Source organism: Dipodomys ordii, unplaced genomic scaffold, assembly GCF_000151885.1.
Source record: "Dipodomys ordii isolate 6190 unplaced genomic scaffold, Dord_2.0 Scaffold100, whole genome shotgun sequence".
Lineage (NCBI taxonomy): Eukaryota > Metazoa > Chordata > Mammalia > Rodentia > Heteromyidae > Dipodomys > Dipodomys ordii.
In genome coordinates, this window is record NW_012267316.1 from 5,740,204 (window position 1) to 5,762,247 (window position 22,044).

Sequence of the window (22,044 nt, forward strand, 5' to 3'; positions counted from 1 at the left end):
AGCACATGGAAAGGAGATAAGGGAGTTGTTCAACCCTGCAGATCCCCTGTGTGAAGAAGGTGGAAGACAAACTGCCCATAGTACTATGACCTGGGCACCAAGGATTAAGCACATGTGCCTTTGGGGAGATTTCAGATGCAAACCACTACAGGATCTGGAACAGAAATATCACATGATACTATGTGAGAGGGAGGGAAAGAGGGAAGGAAAGAAGGAAGGAAGGTGGGAAGGAGGGAAAAAGAAGGAAGTAGAGAGAAAGGAGAGAAAGAGAAGAGGAAGAATGGAAGTAAAAGAGGAATAAATAAATATGAGACACGTTCAGGTTAAATGTCATAAGGTCTCTAAAGTCTGATGTGATAATAAGCTATTCAGAGTAGAAAGGCCATTAAAGCATGCCAAAGGCTGAATTTGTTTCAAGTGTCCACAATTTTGCACAAACTTCTGAACCACACGCATGCATACACTCACACAAGGAAAGAGAGAGAAAGAAAAGACAGAGACAGAGACAGAGAGAGTCTATCCTGACATGTGAAAGTGAGGATGATCATTTCTTTCATCCCCATCGGTAATTGGTTTCGTTTTGTGAAGGAACATAAACACCTGATTTTGTTGTTGGCTGGACTAGCTTTCTTCTACAGGTAGGAAAATATATGTTGGTGATATATAGCTCTTCTATGGAACACGATTAGTTGTTAACCCTATTTTTGTGCTATTTTTTATCTATTTTTCTCATATTTCACACCGCTTTCATAGTTTTGATTGTCCCATCTATGTTTTCTTTTTTAATTTTCCTCACATCTCTTAGTAATTAAGTTTTCATCCTATTTGTTATTTAAGTAATCATGTAATTTTTTGTTGGACTAAGTATGGAATGATTGGATTTCCAATAGAAAGAACATTATTATAGAGTTCAATAGATCAAGTTTGTTATTTTCCCTTTCTTCAATTTGCTTTTAGTAAAAAAGTTTTGGTATGGCTTTTCATTTTGCTTAGTTCATATTACGTGTTGTTATGGGTAGTCTACTTAGCATAGCTGCAAATGGTCATCAGTATCCTTACAGTTATTAGTGTAGCTGATGATCAGACCAACCCAATCATAGGGAATGAGGGCTGACCCCCAAGGAAGCACAAGACAGAAGAGGCACACAACACTAGGAGATCACAGAGCATGTTTTATTGATGACTTGCTGACAAAGTGTTAACCTGTGTGGTAGCACTAAGGGTTCGACTTGAACAATTTAGGTCAGAAAACAGGGGTGTTTTAGGGATAGAAATCAAAAGGCGTTATTGTGGTTGCAATATAACAGGGCTTTTTCACCTGTTATCAAAGACTAGCCACATCCTGACACCAGGCACTGGTTTCAGAGTTCCACAATGCACTATAGCGCTTTGCTGTTTTATGCTTTTCTTAGAGAGGTCAGACATGCATGGAAACCAACAAGGGTTACTCTCAGGCAGTCAACACTAGAAGTCAATATGGCTGTAGTCATGTCAAGCTGTTTCCAGCCATTCCTTTCCCTTTGGGTCTGCCTCTTAGTCTCACAGGTCCTCCTGCTGGGCAATGTACCCTGAGCTTGCAAGAGATGCAGGTACTGTGGAATAGGTTTCTGTTCTTGCAGCTTGTTAGGAGAGTCAACAGCCACTTGATCAGCACCTACAGAGAAAGACAGAATGACAATGCAAATGATTATTGCAATCAACCATCCAGAAGCCCAACCACCACACCACCCAAATCATCATTATGCAACAGAGAAGATAGGATGTACATGGCATTGATTTGTGTTTACTATGTGAGGTAAGTAATGGAGACATAACATTTTCTCTTGATAACAGCCCAGCTTGCAGGGGAAAATGGCACACACAAAGAACAGAGGACCAAAGTTCTCTATGGAAAATGAGTGATTAGTGACCACTTGTCTAAGAATTGGTGAACTGTGAGAAGGACCACACTGGTCGTCAGTGATGATGGACAGCATGGAATCAGAGCTGGGGCTGGTGAGAAAAGTGGAACACACATTTGCCAACAGCTGAGTCCTGAGTGAGTTCTCAAAGGTGAAGTCACAAGGCAAGGAGGCCCCTGTCCCCACCTCAGGTGCATCCTTCCCTCCACCCTCATCAGAGCCTCACTGGATCAAAGAGCACCTGTGAGTACACTCAGAGTTTGCTAACATTGTAGAAAGAAATAACATACATGGGTTGGGGACAGGCCCTTGGCTTCACCAGTAATGACCTCCTACATGTGTTTGGTGTGGTCAGCATTCCAAGCCAGCCCAGGTCCTCTCGTTGAAAAGACGTGGGCCCTTTAGCAGCTAGGTGTAGAGGTGGGTAATGAATGGTGTTTAGAACAAGGACCACTGTCCTCCTCCAAAACCTAGGTGCTCCAAAAGGGCACGCACACCAGTTATGTGGAGTTATGCATAGTAACAGCCTTTTAAGGGATGTCATCTACCCTCCAGGGGAGATTCCCATCAGCACAGGCACCTGATGTTGGCATGGCCCGCCATCCTCTCTCCCGCCTGTGTGTGGCACTTGTGTGGCAATGGAGGTGACAGGTGGAGGATGGTCTTATGCCCAGTGTTGGGGAGCATGAACTGTGGAATGAGGGCCAGGTCTCTGTCAATCACATGGCACCTGTCCCCCACACTTCCCTGCTCCAGGTCTCTGGTAGTCAGAGTGCTGTTTGCAGCACTGCTAGGAAAGCTCTGGACCAACTCCACTGCCATGGTGCCATCTACAACTCAGGCCTGAGCACACTGCCCTGCGTTCAGGAACTTCCCATGAGCTTGGCTAAGAATCTGTGCCACCTGTGGGCCAGTGGCTCTGCTCATGGCTGCTCTGTTATCTCCTGCCTCCACGCACACACCATCAGGCAGGGTTTGCTGCATGGGCTGGCCAGAAATTGGGGTTCTCTGATGGACCTGCTTGTGAACCATACACTTTGAAGGAAGGGGGTGACCCTGTCTTGAATTCGTGCCATAGCACATGTTCTGTGGCTGGCATCCTTGGTGGTGGGATGGATTCTTTGTAACTAGGATCAGTCCCAGCGCCCAAGTAAGAATAGAATAGTCTGCACATTTGCAGGTTGGGGCTGGTGAGACAGACTTCCCTCACCTTTGTGCACTGGCCGGGTCATCCAGGGCCTTGTGAGGAATCCTCAGGCACATCTGTGTCCAGCGCTGTCTGCAGCTTGAAATGGGTTCTAAGAGAAAACCTAGATTTGGTTCCCCTCAGAGCTGTGACTCACAGCAAGAGGTAGTCTTGTGCTACTTTTTCTTTACAGAGATCCCAACTTTGGACCTCTGCTGGCCAGCTCACTCCTCAGGGAATCCACAAGCCTGGTAGAGCTGGGGACACAGATTCAGGGCCAGAAAAATGTGTTGCTTTTTCGAATACTTCCAACTGGGGAACATTCCGGTTCATTTTGTCTTTGTCTTCATCACCCACTAGAGTGGGCACAAGTATGGAGAGACACCGGAAATGGCAAGCTGCCTATGGGCTAACTGCCTTTGAAAGCCTGGGCATCCAGCACTGAGCAGGGGTGGGTAGGCCTGCAGTGCCCCACAGGCTTTAAATCCTCATGTGTTTCCAACTGCACCATGTCTAGGAACTTCACCAACGGCCCAAGTCGTAAAATCACGTGCACCACAGCCCATCCCTCTGTGCAGGGGAGAGGGCACTGTTGTGCTACTGCGTCCCACACTGACCTGTCAAATTCATAATAACCATGGCATCAGTATCACAGACCCAGGTAACAATCGAGGATAGAACAGACGCGTGGCAGTCACTGAGCTGGGATACACGGTGGGCTGTGCACCCTGGCCTGAGACATTTCGGGTGTCCATTGCCTCCCCTGACCAGGGAGGGGAACTCCTCCTGGGAGTCCAGGCTCTAAGGATGCCAGAGTCACCATTAGCTCCATCTAGAACGGCTGCCACCAGGAGGAACAAGAGGCTTGTGCATGCAGGCTGATGCTCTCCTTGCAGCAGGAGTGGGAAGCTCTGTGTTACTCTCTCCCTGGAGCTGAGTGTCTTTCTCCCATCCATATGTGGCTCTTTTGTGACCAGACAGGTTATGAGCGCCACCGCTCACACAAAGCCATGACTGTTATAGAGACCAGGTGACTGTACCTCCTTGTTTTCCCTATTGCTCATACAATGTGGCCATCTCTCCCAGATGTCCAGCCCTAATCTCTGGTAGCAATGGCGATCCATGTGCAGTAGCATTGGTGGCAGAGAAGCAATCTCTTGACCTCTCTCCCAGCTGGGAAATGAGGTGCAACTCTTTTGGTCAAGTTCCTTCCACAAGGCTACCAGGATTGCAATCAGGTATGCATCCTCTCTGTTCCCTTAGCTGGCTCCTTTTCTCTTTTTCCCAGTTTTCCTTGTTCCTTTCCCTATCAGTGAAGGTGAACCCACCCCCGCTATGCATAAACCCTCCCAGGTTGGCAGTAGCCTTGCCCTTAGACATGTATTTTAATGTTTTTTCTTTCATGCATGTGTTTCTAACGCATTTATAAGACTATCTCTTTGCTGCTTTGTATGTCCCTCCCCCACAGTATAACCCCTGCTTTCACTATATTTGATGTCAGTATAACTTGTGGAGGAGAGGGGGAAAAACAATTGTTTAAGGATACAGGTGGACCTGATGCAACAACGAGAAGTATAAGTTGTCATGTCCAAAATGAGCTTTACAACGTCGGTGCGGCGGGGGGGGGGGGGGAAGGGGGTGGGGGCAGGGGAGAAGGAGAAGGATTGGGATGGGGGGGAGGGGGGAGGCTGGGAAGGGATGTGAAGGGTAAACCAAAGGAGGAGGCTGCAATGCTTGGTAAGAAATGTACGCATTATCCTGCCCATGTAATTGTAACCCCTCTGTACAGTATGTTCACAAATAAAAAATAAATAAAAAAAAACAAAAAAAACACATCACTTTGACAATTAGGCTTAGAAGGGAGAAAAAGGGGCCTCCCATTCTCCATGGAACTTTTTCATTCCTGATCTAGGAGTAACTTCACGTCTGGCCCACTAGAGACTTGGGCATGTGTTTCTTGTCCCATATGCCATTCTGCTGACCAACCTGAGCTTCCAGGATGTGTTGCAGGACAGACCAGTTCCAGCAGACCCCCTTCATTTGGCCCGACCTCTTTCATGTCTAAAGGATGGCCTGTGTGTAAGAATGTTGTTTTCCTGTCTAGTGGGCCTGGTGGTGCGTCCTAAGGACTACATCTGGGGTAATAATATTGTTTTTCTCAACAGAACTCTGCACCAGAGAAAAGTGTGCCCATTCTGTGTCCTAGACTCTCCTCTTCAGGCCATCCCTGCCCCGCCCCACCATGGGGCTGGTGATCAAAGTGTCTGGAGGACCCTGCCTTCCTACAGCAGCACCAAGCTCCTGTAACCCTCTGTGGAGAGGCCCTGCTTCACCTGCCTCTGCTGTGCTGTGTGTACTCTGCTCTGCTGTGTGCTTCCCTGCGCTGCTCCACCACAGTGGGGAGAGCAAGGCTCCTGGAAGGGCCTGCCAGTCAAGTTCCACCTCAGACTCTTCCTAACTTTCTTTCCTCAATTATGTACATTTAATGATGCTCCCCAATGCTCTGATCCTCTCCCTCTTCAGCCAGTTTTGCCTCTCAGTACCGGAAGACTGAGGTGGTGGTTCTGACTGAGCCCTTTGCATTTCCACATTCTCACCTAGGCAAGGGTATCTGCTTCATGGGTTATTCTCATTTGTTCACCCTTCCTTCTGCAGGTGGTTGGAGGTTGTGGCCATTTATCTGCCCACAGCAGAAGTGACTCCAGCCCAGTGGCCTCTCACCTCCCATCCTCCCGCAGTGGCCCACTGGGCACTCAGCTCGCCATTGTCCAGCCTTGTCTATTTGGGGGCTTCCCTGGATGCACTCACACTGAGGAATGGGGACCAGCCCTCATCACACAGAGTTAAACAATTCACCAGGTTGTTTTGTTCCCTTTATCCAATTTCTCAATCTCCTCGATCTCTAGAAAGTTCTCCAAGATTGACCCTGCAGTGCTAGTGTCTGTGGCCCTCCTTCATTGCTATGAGATTGACAGCAGACAGACAGCTTGCCCTTGCCTTGGACAGAGCACCCATTTCCTGATGACAGAGTTGTACCAGCTGCCACCAGGACTGCAGGCCGCCTTCAGCTGGCGTCAGAAAGATGGAGATGGTTATGGGTGATAAGTAGCTCCAACCTGATTGCAAGGTGGATGGTTTACTTTGCACTGACATCACAGTCAGTCCTGTCCCTGTGAAAGATTTGGCCACGCCTACCCTTCAAAGAGTCATCCATTTCCACTTTGCTGAGAGACTGAGGACAGCAGCAGCTGAGGCCACTGTATAGAGGACTGTCGATGGCTGCTGGTGTGTCAAGCTGAATCCAAGAGGTGTACTCATTAGGACTGGGGTTTAGTCAGCATCCTTAGTTAGCATTGCTAGTTGGGAGTAGTAGTTAGAGGGGAAGAGCAGTGACCGTAGAGTTGGGCCTCGCTGCACCCTTCCCAGGAGGAAATCTTCCAGATCAGTACAAGACACTTGGCGTTGCAGGGCAGGGATATTTTGAAGGCAACTTGGCCTGAACCTTCCACACAGCAATATGAGTAAAGAGCCAGGTTATTGACCAGCACAGCCACTCATGGATGCCTTCAGAAGTAGACATTATGAAGTCTCTGAGTCCCCCAGGGTCATCCAGCTGTGTCAGTTATGGCAACTGCTGAGCATAGGTTCCTAGTACAGGAACTCACAAGCAGAAGTCAGATCCTACCACATGAGGAAGAGACAGCCGCTGAGGGACAAGTCAAGAGCTACGCAGTCCCTTCAGTTACTGTCCTGCTCATCCAATTCAACACCGGCACCTACATCCAGACTCCCCTGCTGCATGCTGCACCCCGCATCTAGATGTGTGACTTTGGTTTGAGTGTGAAGATCCTGTTTGGGCAGGATTTGGGCACATGCAGTAACACACTCCCATTGGATGTGCACAACTTCTAGGATGAAGGTGACGTTGGGATCGCAGAGGCAACCTGGAGCAAAACCAGCAGCCAAACAGGCATGGGGTGGTTCTCACTGGATGCAGGCAGCTCGGGGACCAGCAGCCCCAGAGCCTGTGTGGACTGTGCAAGATTTCCTTCCACTTTCATGGAGATGAAAGCCGCCAACCCCACGGCTCCCGGCCTGCGGGGGTACCTCTGTCTCAGTGCGGTTGAGGAAGCTGCATTGAAACCTTCTAGTGAGCCTTTCCCGGCTAGCCAGAGCCTCCACCTCTCACTGCTCAGGACCAGGTGATTAGGAGGCCAGCAGCTCATGGCGGGATCATTGCCAAACTCATCATTTTGGTCAGAAGGTGCTACCCATGCTTCCTAGTCCACCCACACACCAGCCTGGGCTCCACTGTGGAGGTTAAACTCCTGCCCTTGGCAGTTGGGCCCTGCCCATCCCCCGAGGTTCCATCCACCTCTCCCCACCCCACCCCCAAGCAGAGCTACTCCTCTGCCTTTGTCCCTGGCCTCTGTCCTCTGAGCAGCAGCTGCCTGATGAGGACCAGGAGGCTGGGCAGCAGGTGTTGGAAGAGCCTCCATGGCTGTGAAACTGCCCCCACACAGCCCCCAGCGCAGCTCTGGGGTCTCCTCTCTCTATCTGTGTGTTGGGGGCACAAGTGCCTCCTCCATGGATGGACTCCCCAGGTTACATGCCGTGGCCACTCAGAAACCTCGTGGTGTGACTGATGTGGAGCCCATGGGCTGGGTGTGGGAGCAGGGCTTGTGTGATGGACTGCATCTTTCTTCTAGGAATGTCACCTGGCCACCTAACCAGCACCCCTAGTTCAGAAGAAAGTTTCCAAAGTGAAGCTGACTTCAGGGAGGGCCTGGGTGTTCTCTGGGCATCTGCCCTTCTCCTTAGGCATGTCAGTTTCCAGTGGACAAGTCCCACTTTGGCCCATGCATGGGCTCTCTTGCCCTGTGTTGGTATGTGTAGACTGTATATATATCCAGTCACGTACTTTACTTGCCCATCACTTCAGATTCCTGTCCTGAAATGTCTCCCTCCAGAGGCTCCGGCAGGCAGGACAGCCCACAGAGCTCATGCATATTCTAGTGTGGGTAACTGAGTTGAGGCAAGGCAGCCCTCTTTCCCCTGGCTCCTGAGATGACACGGTGCCATCAGGTGCCTGGCCTTGGTGACTGGGACCCACACTGACCTGGGTTTGACCTGCCATCACCTCAGCCATTCTTTCTCCCCATCCCCTTTCCTGAGGCCTTTCTGTGCCCGTCATCATGTTCTCGCACTTGTTCTGGGGCCATCTCGGATGGACGAGGCAAGAGCTGGAGTTTTGGAGAAGGGGGCTTGGATGCCCAGATTGCTTCTTGGGAGAGCTGGTCTTCCCTCATCTCTTCTCCTCACCATGCTCTTGGGCTGAGCTCAAGCCAAACACAAGAAATTTTGTGAGCAACCAGAAGTTTCTGCAGTTTGAGATCACCCCCGCCCCCCAATGGAGTAGCAAATGCTGGCCAGGGCCTGCTTCAATAGCCATCCAGTGGGGGCACTGCTGGGGCCCGCCCCGCTCCCTATGCTCTTGGGCCCCTGGGCCTCTCAGAGAGCCTTTGTTTTTTGTTTGTCTTGGGGACCACTCTTATTTTCCAAGACCGTCTGTCTGTCATTCAATGCCCTGTTGTATAACTGTCATAATGTCATGGGCTTTCACCCCTTTGTGAAAGGTGTGAAGTATGCTCCCCAAAGCCCAGCAAGATGCTTCTCTGTAAGGGGCAGATAACCAGGGGCTGGCCATGGGAGTCATGCAGAGATGGTGAATTTGTTCAAGGTGGGTGATTCTTCTCAGCTTGTGCCATAGAGCCGTCTTGGTCATTGCACATGCACCATTCTAAATAGCATCAAGCCCATGCAGGTCACTGTGTAAACCCATGCTCCTCTGACCTGTGGAACTAACTTTCTCTTTGATCACTTTTATCAGTGCAGGATAATCTGATGAACTGAGCAAATCCTCACCTTACCCTGGTAGAATTTTCTAGTTGAGATGAAGCAAACGTAGGATGTAAAAACTCCAGGTACAAATCTTAGACGATCAAGCATGCAGATGTATGTCCTCAGGGGCTTTGCAGTTGCAGTTCTCTCATCTGAGAACACTTTGCCTTCTTCATACCTCCAGAAGTCTTCTGCAAGCTCAGAGCATTGCTATCCTTCATGGTATGTGTCACCTCGGGACATGGAGATACATTATTTTTTGTTTCAGGTCATTCCATTAGCCTACCATGAGTGGGGGGCCCTTCCATGCTTCTCTCACTGCTGAGCTCCATGATTGTTCACAGGAGTGGTAAAAGTGACAAGATGACAAGGTCATTGTTGTTCCTTTGGTAGTTATCAGGTCACTACTGTGTACCTGGCTCTGATGTAGCCAGATATCAGAAAACAGAAAAACCCTGGTGTTCCATGGAGCTGACAGGGTGGGGCTCAGTGAGCAAACTGGCTGTCACCAGGCAGGGATCAGAGCCTTGGGGAACAAAGCAGGACTCAGGGCACAGGAGCAGAGGTAAGTGAATGGGAGTAGGGAGGGCAGAAGAGTGGTCAGGGGTCTAGAACACTTAGGCTTTGGCACTTTTAGGCAAATGGATCATGGTAAGATGGGAGCCTATGCAGAGAGAGATGGGGGCTGGTTGGGCCATAGTGAGGCCAACCTGGGGTGGAGGGTGCTCTCCCTCAGGAGGCTCTTCAGAGGAGGTGACAGTGTTACTGGGTTCGTGTGTTGACACACTTTGTAGCTTCTGTAAGCCAGAATTGTGGACTTCTTGTGATCTCACAAGTGGCCACTTAGGACCATGCCAGTTACCAAGAGGACCATGCCACTGACCTTTAACCACCAAAACATTGACACCAATGACTCCTACATACCACTGACCCTCTTAACTACACCATTACCACCTAGGACAAAACCACTGACTACCTGGAATCCCATCATTAACTGACCACCTAGGATTACAACAATGACCCTCTATGACTACCCCAGTGACCACTTGGGACTGCTGTACTGATCACCTGTGACCACATCATTGACCACCTGGGACCTGTCACTGACCACATGGGACAAACCCCTGAGCACTTGTGAACACACAACTACCATCCTGCTGTAACTACAGCACTGATCTCCTGGTACCACACCACGGACCACATGGGAAATGCCACTGTCCCCTATGCTTATACCAGAGACCACCTCGGACTACACCACTGACCCCCTGAAATCATAACACTGACCGACTTCATTACACCACTGACCACCTGAACTTCTAGGACCACCTCACTTATAACCTCACGTGATCAACCACTTGTAACCACATCACTGGCCTGTGACTAAACACTGATCACCTGGGAATACACAACCAACCACCTGGAACAACACCACTGATCTCCTGAGCTCACATGTCTGACCACATTTTACCACTGACTGCATCCTGTAACCACTCCACTGAGCAACTGTGGCAAAACCACTGAGTAAAGATGAACATACCACTCTCTAGCAGGTTCCATAACATGGGACTCCATGCTCAGCATCATTTGAAAACTGGAGCTAGTTCAGGGCTTGGGCCTGAGTCAGGAATTCCAGAGGCACTGGGAACTACTGCTAACTAAAAGCCAACTTCAGAGACATATTCAGAGACTCCACAGCACAGACAGATCGAACAGTGCCTTGGCCACACTAGGCCTAAACCTGGCCATCCCTCTGCCCCCTAACGTAGGACACCTTGCAACTCTGTGAATATCTGAGAAGAAGTACAACAGGCCCACAAGACCAAGGAAATACCAGGGCTTTGGTCACACAGGGGCTGCATCTACCCTGTGCCCAACTCAGAACTGTCTGAATTCAGCCCCACTTCATACTCACCTGAGGCTGCAGAAGTAGACTTCAATAATACTCTGAAATTATATTACAGTTTAGTTTTCATATCATCACCAAGGTCAACCTGTGTTCAAACTGAAGTTTGCGCAGCCCTGGTTCTCCAATTAGCTCAAAGACAGAAAACAGTGAAACACCTGCGATCTGTAATCTTTCAGGAACACGAGTTTACTATAAAGTTTAGAAGCAACAGAAATTTACCAGAGGCCACCACTCTCGCCACTAGCAGAGAAGAGGACCAAGAAGGGCAGAGGATGCTCCAGGGAGCACAGTCCAGTCTCTGACATCTCCTCTACCTTCTGACAAGATACCTCACCTCAAGGCAGCTCCAGAACTGGCCACTATGTCACCGGGGATCTGTACACAATGCCCTGGAGGCCAGAACTGCACCCAGTGCCACCACAACTGGGAGTGTGCTGCCAGGCACCAGCACTTGCTACATCAAACAACACTGAACAGAGGCCTGTGGGCCAGGCAAGCTGGGGACACAGCAGGAGGAACTTCCTGCCTGGCTCCCACCTGTAGCTGGTGAGGTTCACACCCAGCCCAAACCCACACAATGCTTTGCTATGAGAAGCCACCAAATTAGGAGGCCTTGGGTTCTACAATGACAGTGCCAGGAGGTGGGGAAAATGGACAGTCAAGGAATCTTAGCTGCACAGGACATGATTCCAACTATGGTCACCCTGCTGTGCAACAGCTCTCCAAGCTGATTCCTCCTGCCTTACTGAAATGCTGTTCTTGCTCTACACCTACCCCTGTTTCCCTCCCACTCTACTCCCATTGTAGCCTCTGCTGTCATGCTAGCTTCTGGTTCTAGGAGCCTCCTTGGATGGATTCCACTTGGGGAGATCTTCCTTTCTGAAATGGTGAGCATGTGAATTACATGTGTGAATCATTCCATGGTGTAAATCTACATAAACACTGTGTTAGAGCCACTGAATGGACAACTATGATTTGTGGATTGAAAGTGGACATTTCCAGGCTGGGAAGGTGGCTCAGTGGTAGAGTGCTTGCCTTGCATGTATGAGGCCCTGGGTTCAATTCCCCAGCACCACATAAGCAGAAAAAGCTAGAAGTGGAAATGTGGCTCAAATGATAGAGCCCTAGCCTTGAGCTGAAGAGCTGAGAGACAGTGCCCAGACCCAGAGTTCAAGTACCATAATCTCACACACACACACACACACACACACACACACAAAGTGGCTGTTTCTCTATGAGAAACCCACTTCCATGGGAGACATGATCTATGTGACCTCAGGGTGTGATTTAGGCCAGCTGGAGAAAATGATCATGGAACACTTGCTGTCCCTGCTCTTGCCATGGGCTCGGGCGTCAATCATACCAGGAAATCCCTCAGTGGTCACGAACTATGATCTGGGAAGTGCCTGAAAGGACCTGACCCACCACCCCACTGATGGGTAGTAGTGGAAGAGGCCACAGGGCCATGCTGGGGACTGTGCTGTGGAGGGCCTGGCATGCTGTGGGAAGACTGGCAGCCATGACAAGATGGCTCTTGTCATGCCCTGTGCCCAGATTCCTGGCCCTCATCAGACAGATGATGTTCAAGGGATTGAGGCAAGGACAGTTCAGTGCTACCTTCCTGGGGGAAGGGGAAGGTGAATGGAACTGTGGGGGATGGGCAAGGGCCAACTGTCAAAGGCAAGGGTTTAACCTCCATGGAAGACACAAGTCTAGAAGGTCTGGTGTAGCCATGATAGTATGAAGAAATTTGGCTCTGCCAAGATCCCTGGTTCCCTGGATCCCATCACAATATAGTCCAGGTGAACTGCAGTCCAGTGTTCTACCTATTGATACAAAGACTTTACTTTTTGGTTTCAATGAACATTGCTCACTCTGGCTAAATTATGGCATCCCATGTGACCATGCAGTAGATACTCATTTGGAATGGAGGCTCATGGTATTTGATGAGACTTTCCATCTCCATGTTAAGTAGAAGGAAATCTGGAACCTTCCACACAGTAGCTGCTCCTGTAGTTCCCCTGTATTGTCTACATCCAATGGAGTCAATTATATGACCGGGATTCAGATATCCTTATTGGTTTTCTCTGAGATCCTCTTGCAACTTTACTCCAACATATTCTGCACATCTAAAGGGAAAGTGCTGCTGAATGTGCCTGGTTACTGCCCAGTTGTGACCCTCCTGCCCAGTCCTTAGCCACTGTTTCCCCTTCTGTGCAATATCCATCAGTAGGGGCCTCCTTCAGGCCACTGTGTGCCATTTGATTGACATGGAAGTGATGAATGACAAATGTCAATTGGGAAAGTATCGTGTGTGATTCTTCCTGCTGCATTTGGCTGTCCTCTCCCACACGTTGCAGGAATCTCTGCCTGCACATCCCATCACTAAGTTGCTTTGTTCAACCATTTCTACCATCTGAAACAGCTTAACAACTTTGACTCAGGGACATAATTATATCTACCTCTCCAGTGGTCCACTCTGCTGTCTTGTCAATGGCCTTCATGAATCTGGCTCGTTTCAGCTTAGTAAAACAGCCCTAGGTAATGGTTCCCTGGATCTTATAAAGGTTCATAAACATTCTTCCTGAGAAGGGCTGGGATGGGTGCAGTCTACATGATGATCTCTGTACTTCTTCTTTAACTACCAGTCCTAATTAGCAATGCTAAGGATGGTAACTAAAGCCCGATTCTAGTGTGTACACTGCATGGATTGAGCTTGAGGCAGCTGCATCCATCTGAAGTTTTTACCCCAAGTATTGCCATTACAGGTAAGTAGAGTGAATAGATGGAAAGAACTTGGCCACCCATTTTCCAAGCCATGCTGCCCAGGATGGGGACTGTGCACATGATATACCATGGTTCTTTGATCTGTCATATAACCTCCATCCACACAGTGATGAGAAAGGTCTTCAGAGCAGGCTCACTCTGGGAACGTGGATTGATATCTCATGAGAAGTCTAAATAAGTGTATCATCTATAGGACTGGCAGGCCTTCCCTTTATGAAAGTGGGTGGAAGGAGACTATGCCCTGTGCCTTAAACAGCATCTATAACCACCCTGTGCATGGAGATGGTTGCAAGCTTGAGTCAGCACATCAGTACATTCCACATTGCTGCTTGAACATGTAAGCTTGGAAACACATGTAGGGGAAAATTAATGGTAGATCAAATTTCTGGTTCTCCCTCCATGATTGCTCATTCCTCTCCACAGTATGACAAGACACTGGCTCTTCCAGCTGGACCCCCTTGAACCTGAGACCCTGACCTGTGGTGACAGCTAATGCTCTAAGGTGGTGACTGTGGCCTCCTGGTCAGGTGACTTGACCTTTCATTTTAGAAATCACTCTGGGCTCCATCAAGCAAATGTGTGTTCCACTCTCCCACACCAACCCCAGCACTGATTCTATGATATCCACAGACCTCAAGACCACTGTGTTAGATTCAAAGTGCAAGGAGAATGACAGAGAGATGGTTCAACACCAGCACAGATTTATTGGGAGGGGAAGAACCTCTGGAGGTGAGCCTCCAGCCTGGCTGGAGATTCTCTCCCTTATAGTCCAAGATATGGTAGTGTGGATGCTAATGTGGGCTGGTGGGGGTTGGTAAAACACCAACTACTGGTGAGACATTCAGAGTTTGTCAGGGAAAGGGGAACAAGAGATAGGGTGTTAGCAACCCAAATGGGTTATAGTCAGAAGAGGGGAGTAGGTAAGACAGGAATATATGCAAATCTACACACACACACACACACACACACACAGAATTAACATGTCCAACGTTCATATGTCACCTATATACATTTTCCTGCCATATAGGACAAAGCCCACAACACTACCTCCTCTGTCTCCCCAATATTCCCAGCACCGTCCCCCCCCCCCCCCCCCCAGAGAAGGCAGAGCAGAAAATAGGTCCAACATGGCTGGGGACAACACACAATAGCTTCCTTGCTTTTTGCATGGCAGAGTACTTTCCAGTTGTTGTTTTTTTTTAATTGTATGTTGGAACAGGGAGTAAAGACTCCAAAAGATCTTTGCTTCAGTGGATTGTGTAGAGTATCTGATACTGTTAGTTTTTTTAAAAAGAGGTAGCCGAGCAAGAACAGCAGCATGCACGTGGTATTCAGGTAAGGGGTAGGTTTATTAATCGTTCCGGCTGGCACCAGGCCATCTTGGTCCTCCACGTGGTGGGGAAAGAACTGGAAAAGAGAGCTGGGAGAGAGAGAGAGAGAGAGAGAGAGAGAGAGAGAAAGAGAGAGAGAAAAGGCTGTGAAAGAGCTGAGAAGGAAAGAGCTGAGAGAGAGAGCTAGAAAAGAGCAGAGAGAGGGCCTCTGGGCCTGGGCTAGGCCTTATGTAGGGTATGGGCAGAGAAATGTGTGGCCACATCAAATTCAGATGTGACCTCAGCGGGATGCAGATGTGACTCTTCCAGGTGTGCCAGTTGCCTAGGTAACACAGGTACTGGGTGGAGACTTTGCTGCGAGGAGGGTGGAGTCTGCTAACCATCCAGGAGGGGACCTTACAGATACATACTTGTTAAGAAATTGAAACCTGTCAGATTTAATGAGGAGTCTTTAATGGCCTTTTCATTTCTAGTCTGAAAAGCCTGTTTGTTTTTTAAAAATACTTTCAGCTTTAAAGAACACATAGTATCTACAGTCAAAGTGTTTGGTTTTTATTTAAACTGTGAACATTTGCTGTTGAACAATGGAAGATGCCAAACATACCTAATCCCAGGTCTGGGTCCTCAGCTGTGAAAACAATTAGCACATCTATCCTATCTGCTAAGAGATGAATATCGTTTACCAGACAAGGCTGTGGTTTGGATCGGAAAACCCTCCCAAAGATGGATATATTAGAGGCTTGGTCTCAGTCCATGGTGCTATTTGAGTTTAAAGGACCCCTAGGGAAGTCATTGGGATCATTCTCTTATAGAAGGTGAGGGAATAAGGGCCCCATTGCCCTCTCTCCAGCTTGTCCTCACCATGATGTGAACCTTTGTGCACAGGTCCTCTGTCACTGTGTGACCCCACCACACATCCCAGAGGCCCAAAAGCAACAAAGCCAAGTGCCAAATACTAGAACTTACAAATTGCTCCGAAGTCAGCACTATAAACTATTTTGACTTGGTAATCATCTCACTTTTAAGTAATTTAGCCTCATTAGGAGCCACTCTCTTGCATGGATCTGATCTTTGTCTTTGATTCCACAAGTATACTGCCTACCAAGCTGCAGGGAAAGATACAGCTGGAGCTAATGAGCCAATCAGGGGTGGTGAGCCTTCTACCTGTAGTAGGCTGAACACCCTTCACCTGGGCAACCTCCCCCAAATGCTCTGATTACATCTTGTCTTTCCTTTGTGAACTCTATAGTGAGGATTTAGAATGCTTTTTATGGCAAAAGGTATACTTATTTACATAATATGTACTTCAAGATCTTGCAGTTATGTAATGGTCATTGATTTCTCTTTTTTTAATTATCTTTTAAGTAGTTGCACAAAGGACTTGCCACTTAACAAAGCAGTTTGTAAATACAATGTATCTTAATCAGTGTCACCCCTTTCAACATTCTCATCCATCCTTCCCCTACCCACCCCTTTCCTCACTCTCCTTAACTTTGTAGGATACACATTGCATTCTTGATTGCATTCTCTCCCTCTTCTCCTCTTCATTTGTCCACCCTTTCCCTTGACCCACCACCCCACCACTTTCAAGTACCCACTTCCTGGTATTTTATTTTTCTGAACTTTGATCTTGCCTTTCTAAGGAATTATACTATTTCAATTCTCCCTTGAATCTACCTATTTCAGCTAATACATTCGTATATCCTTGCATACCACAAATGTATTTACTTAGCAGTTTATAAGCTAAATCTAGCTTCCACATATGAGAGGAAATATGCATCCTTTGTTTCTCAGGGCCTATCTTCCTTCACCTAACATAATTTTTCCAGGTTTTTTCATTTCTTTACAAATGGTAAATCTTGACTAATATGGAGACTAGACAAGGAACTTAAACAATTAAATCCTCCAAAACCAACAATCCAATTAATAACTGGATCTATAAACTAAAGAGAGTCTTCTCAGAAGAAGTAACAATGGCCATTAGACACATAAAGAATGCTCAACATCTCCAGCCATGAAGGAAATGAAAATAACATTGAGATTCCACATCACCCCAGTTAGAATGGCCATTATCAAGAAAATGAACTATAACAGATGCTGGCAAGAATGTGGTCAAAAGGGAACCCTAATATGCTGTTGGTGGGAATGTAATCTCTGGAAATCAGTGTGAAGGTTCCTCAAAGAAATTAAACATAGAACTACCCTAGGTTCCAACAATTCCACTCCTGAGCATTTATCCAAAAGATTACAAACCAGGATACAGTAAAGTCACTAGCACACCCATGTTTATTGCAGCATAATTCACCATAACCAAGATATGGGATCAACCCAGATGCTCTTCAATGGACAAATTAATCACAAAATGGTATATATACACAATGGAATTTTACTCACCCATTAGAAAGAATTATATTGTACCATTTGTAAAGAAATGGGAAGACCGCATTGACCATTTTTAACTAACAACTCATGTAATGGCTACTTGGCTTAAAAGTAGTATTGATTTGGAAGTGGCGCTGTGGCTCAATTGGTAGAGTGCTCACCTTGAGCTGAAGAGCTGAGGGACAGTGCCCAGGCCCAGAGTTCAAGCCCCACGACCACCACCACCACCAACAACAACAAAAAGGACAGAGAAAAGTAGTGTTAATTTGAGCAAAATGCTGCAATTGAGTGAAGCTGAGTTTTAGGACAAAGCTTTGTGAAATTCTACTCAGAGTCATTCTTAGCCAGATCTGAAGACTCAGACCTAAACAAGATCTCATCTATACCTGCTTACAAGGAGCTGACAGTCCAGAGACAACAAAGGAAAGACATTTAAGCAACAAAAGAAGTTGTTGCTGGAGTTCTGCCTCAGAGAAACTCTGAGGACTGGGGAAACCTGAAGACAAATGAAAGGATCCCTGCCCATCCCTGGCCATGTAAGACTTTCTCCAGGCCATGAACCATGAGACACAAGAATCTGATGTGGAGAGAGGTCCAGGTAAGGTAGGATAGTTCCCAGCCAAAAGAATGTAAGCTAAAAAACAGAGATGAGAGACAGTATAAGGAAAATGCAACATAGCATCAATCCATATTTTTTTAACTTTTCTTTCTGTAAGTATTTATTGCAGTGCTAGGAATGGAGCCCAGGGCCTCACACACAGTAAGCACATGTGTACTGCTGAGCCTCCAGAACTCCTCAAGAACTATTTAAAATACATCATAAATACTCACTTGGATAATCTTCATAGTAGTGCCATGAGGGAGGTGTCTCTAGTCTCCCTGTTTTACAGAGAAGGAATCTGAGTGGAGTTGGAGGGAACTTTATAGCAAGGTGTGTGTGGCAGAGCTAGGATGCTGTCTCCACAGTCCATATGAATTAAGCACCATGCTCTGATGCCAAAAGAGAGCCTCCAATAGCTTAGGATATCATAGAAGAGAAGGTGTGAGTAGGGCCAAGGGGTAAAAAGTAGCTGGTTGCATGTGCCTCAAGGTTGCTGGATTTAGGGTACTGTGGGTACAGCTGTAGGGGGTGCTCCATGATACCACAAGCATCATAGATTTGTACATCTATTAGGACAGTTTTCCAGCAGATGGCAGTCATGTACCTTGAGGAAGGGCTGCCTTTTCCTAATCGGCATCAAGAAAAGATACTATGTATTTATGGCTTGTATCCAAAAGGGATGGAACCTAGGAAAGAGATCTTCAGCTCTCTGTTACACACAGCCAGGTAAGGTTGATGCTGGAAGGGCTGAGGCAATCCAGGTAATAAGTGGGACAAACCTAATAAATCAGCTGGGGGTGTGAAGGTTGTAGGGAGGAGGAATGGTTTCTGAGACTGTATAGACAGCCGAATCATAGGACATGCAAAGGAGAAGAAACAATTGGGACTTCATGATTTCTAGATTCAAGGTCAGGGCCAAGTGTGTTGGAGCATACCTGTAATCCCAGATACTCCGGAGATGAAGTTTGAAACCAGCCTGGGCAAAAATTAGCAAGACTTTACCTCATAAATCAGACTGGCATGGAGCAATACACTTGTAACTCCACTTACTCAGGGGGTAGAAGTAGAAGAATCCCCATCCAAAGCCAGCCCAGGTAAAAGGACAAGACCCTATCTAAAAAACAAACTAAAAGCAAAAGATGGGGGATATTGTTCAAGTGGTAGAGTGTTTGCCAAGTAATCACAAAACCCTGAGTTTAATCTCCAGTACCAGTAGCACAAAAGAAATTAATAGCCAGTAGATTTTTGACATCTAGCAAAAAGAAATAGAAGTGATTCCAGGAAGTGATGAGGAGTTGATTTTAGACCTGTCAGAGATGAAGGACACCTAAGAAGGATGCTGGGATAGAGTGTGCATGTGCAGGTATGAATTTCAACATGTCAACAATCCATCTAGCAATTCCCAAGGCTGGCCAAGCTATCCTACACAGCTTCATGAAAAACCTAAGGGCAAGTCCAGATGCAGCCAGGATGCCTTCCCATCTACCTCAGTGAATAGACCATTTTACTATGGTTCCTGGCCTAGCAGGGAAGGAAGCATGGCCAGCATGGTGATGCCCAGTCTGTCACTCCGATGGAAATCCCTGAGGGAATGTCCAGGAAGAAACAGACATTTACCCATTTTATTCCAAATGATTCTAAATAATAACATTGTTTAAATACTTAGTCCTAGCCCAGTACTGCCTGTAATTCTAGCTCATTGGGAGGATGATATCTGAGGATCAAAGTTACGTCAGAGAACAAGGCTGGGCAAGAAAGTCTGTAGGACTTTTTATTGCCAGTGAACCACCAAAATCCAGCACTGTGGCTCAAGTGTTGGAGAACCAGTCTTGAATGAAAAAGCTAAGAGGTGGCACCCTGAGTTTAAGCCCCAGTACCAGCACAAAAATAAATAAGAGTTCCAAAAACAGAAGTCTGTATCTTATAGCTAAATCTGTAGTGAAACACTTGCATAAGCCCCTGATTCTTTTTCTAAGTAATTTCCTCCCAGGTTGGCAGGACAGCCTGTTTTCTAACCTATGGAGGCTGCATTCTTGGCGTGCTTTTCCATAAATACCCAGGGTTTCTTCTCAGAAAAGCAGGTTGCTAGTTTCCCAACTGAGCTTCACTCCATTTCAAAACTAGCTCAGCAGTTGCAATGATTTTATGTCTCCACATGAACAAAGTACTATTTTAAAGGCCACTAGCACTTTACTGCTATAATCAGGCAAGGAGTCATTTTTCTCTCTAAAAATAGCAACAGTTGTTGGTTTCTACTGTTTAATATGTATTGCAGTGTTTTATCAGAAGAAGGGAGAACAAGTTTCTTTGTCACTCTTGACCATAAATGCCAACAGACGTGAAAAATCCAGAAAATTGTACCCACCTCTCACCCCCATGACAGACTTTGCCTCTCTTTCTAGAGACTCAAGAGATGCCTTAAGGAGCAATGGTCTTATTGGATAAGGCAGAAATTCACCAATTAATTCCTTAGAATTAATAGCCAGGTGTTGGTAGATTACCCATGTAATCTTAGCTAATTGGAAAGCTGAGACCAGGAAGATCATTGTTCAAGTCTATACACATGAGACCTCCATCTCAACCAATATCTGGGTATGATAGCACATGCCTGTCATTCTAAGTAGGGTGAAATTGGGAGGATCATGTTTTTTAAACCAAAGAGGCAACAAAGTCCATGAAGCTACCTTAACAATAACCAGTCATGCCAGTCATTCCCAACTATAATCAGAAGCCTAAAATAGCTCAAGTTCAGATGTGCGTCTGAGCAAGAAGAGAAAGCCTATCTCAGAAATAACCCATGCAAATTTGGATATTGAAGCATTGGCATGGAACATAGCAATAGAATATAACTAAAAGTCTCTCTCTCTCTCTCTCTCTCGGTTGGTCATGGGGCTTGAATTCTGAGCCTGGGTGCTGTCCCTGAGCTCTTCAGCTCAATCCTAGTGCTCTAACACTTTGAGCCACAGTGTCAATTCTGCCACTGCTGGCTTTGAACCGCAATCCTCAGATCTCAGCCTCCTAAGTAGCTAGGATTATAGGTGTGAGCCACTGGCGCCCAGCAAAACTCTCATTTTTTAAAAACAATAATTGTATGTTAAGGATTTTTTTTGTAGCAATGTAATTTGTCTTGGAAGCAGAAATGCTTTGCACCAGACTGTTTTGCTAAGTTCCAGAAGCACCCCTGCTTTTCTCTCTTACATAATTTGCAAAGGAAAATCAAAGCCATGTTGACATTTTACAGCCACTGTAGCCAATGAACCCTTCACTGGGTCTGTCTTCCCAGAAAAGATTTCAGTGGAACAGAGAGACATGGCTTTCTTCATTTCTAATTATTGCACCATCCATTCTGTTAGATAGTTTTGAAAAATATAATCTTCCTTTAGTTTATTGGAGGATATAAGTTGTTCTCAGAAAGAATATAATGAATTGCATTGTTACTTTGACCTATTTAAAAAGTGCTACCAAGCCAGATGTCGGAGGCTCACTCCTGTAATCCTAACTACTCAGGAGGCTGAGAGCTGAGGATTGTGGTTCAAAGCCAGCCCAGGCAGGAAAGTCTATAAGATCTTGTCTCCAATTAACCACCAGAAAATGGAAAGTGGCGATGTGGCTCAAAGTGGTAGAGCACTAACCTTGAGCAAATGAGCTCAGGGTCAGTTCCCAAGCTTCAAGTTCAAGCCCCACAACTAACAAAAATGTGCTACCAGTAATCATCATCATCTAATCATCATCATCATCATCATCATCATCATCTGTACAAAAAAGGAGCTGGAGCCATAGCTCAAAGGTAGGGCACATGCTCTGAGTTCAAACCCTAGTACCATGAAAGAGGAAAGAAAGAAAAGAAAGAAAGAAAGAAAGAAAGAAAGAAAGAAAGAAAGAAAGAAAGAAAGAAAGAAAGAAAGAAAGAAAAAAGAAAGAAAGAAAAAAAGGAAGGAAGGAAGGAAGGAAGGAAGGAAAGATAGAGAAAGAAAGAAAGAAAGAAAGAAAGAAAGAAAGAAAGAAAGAAAGAAAGAAAGAAAGAAAGAAAGGAAGGAAGGAAGGAAGGA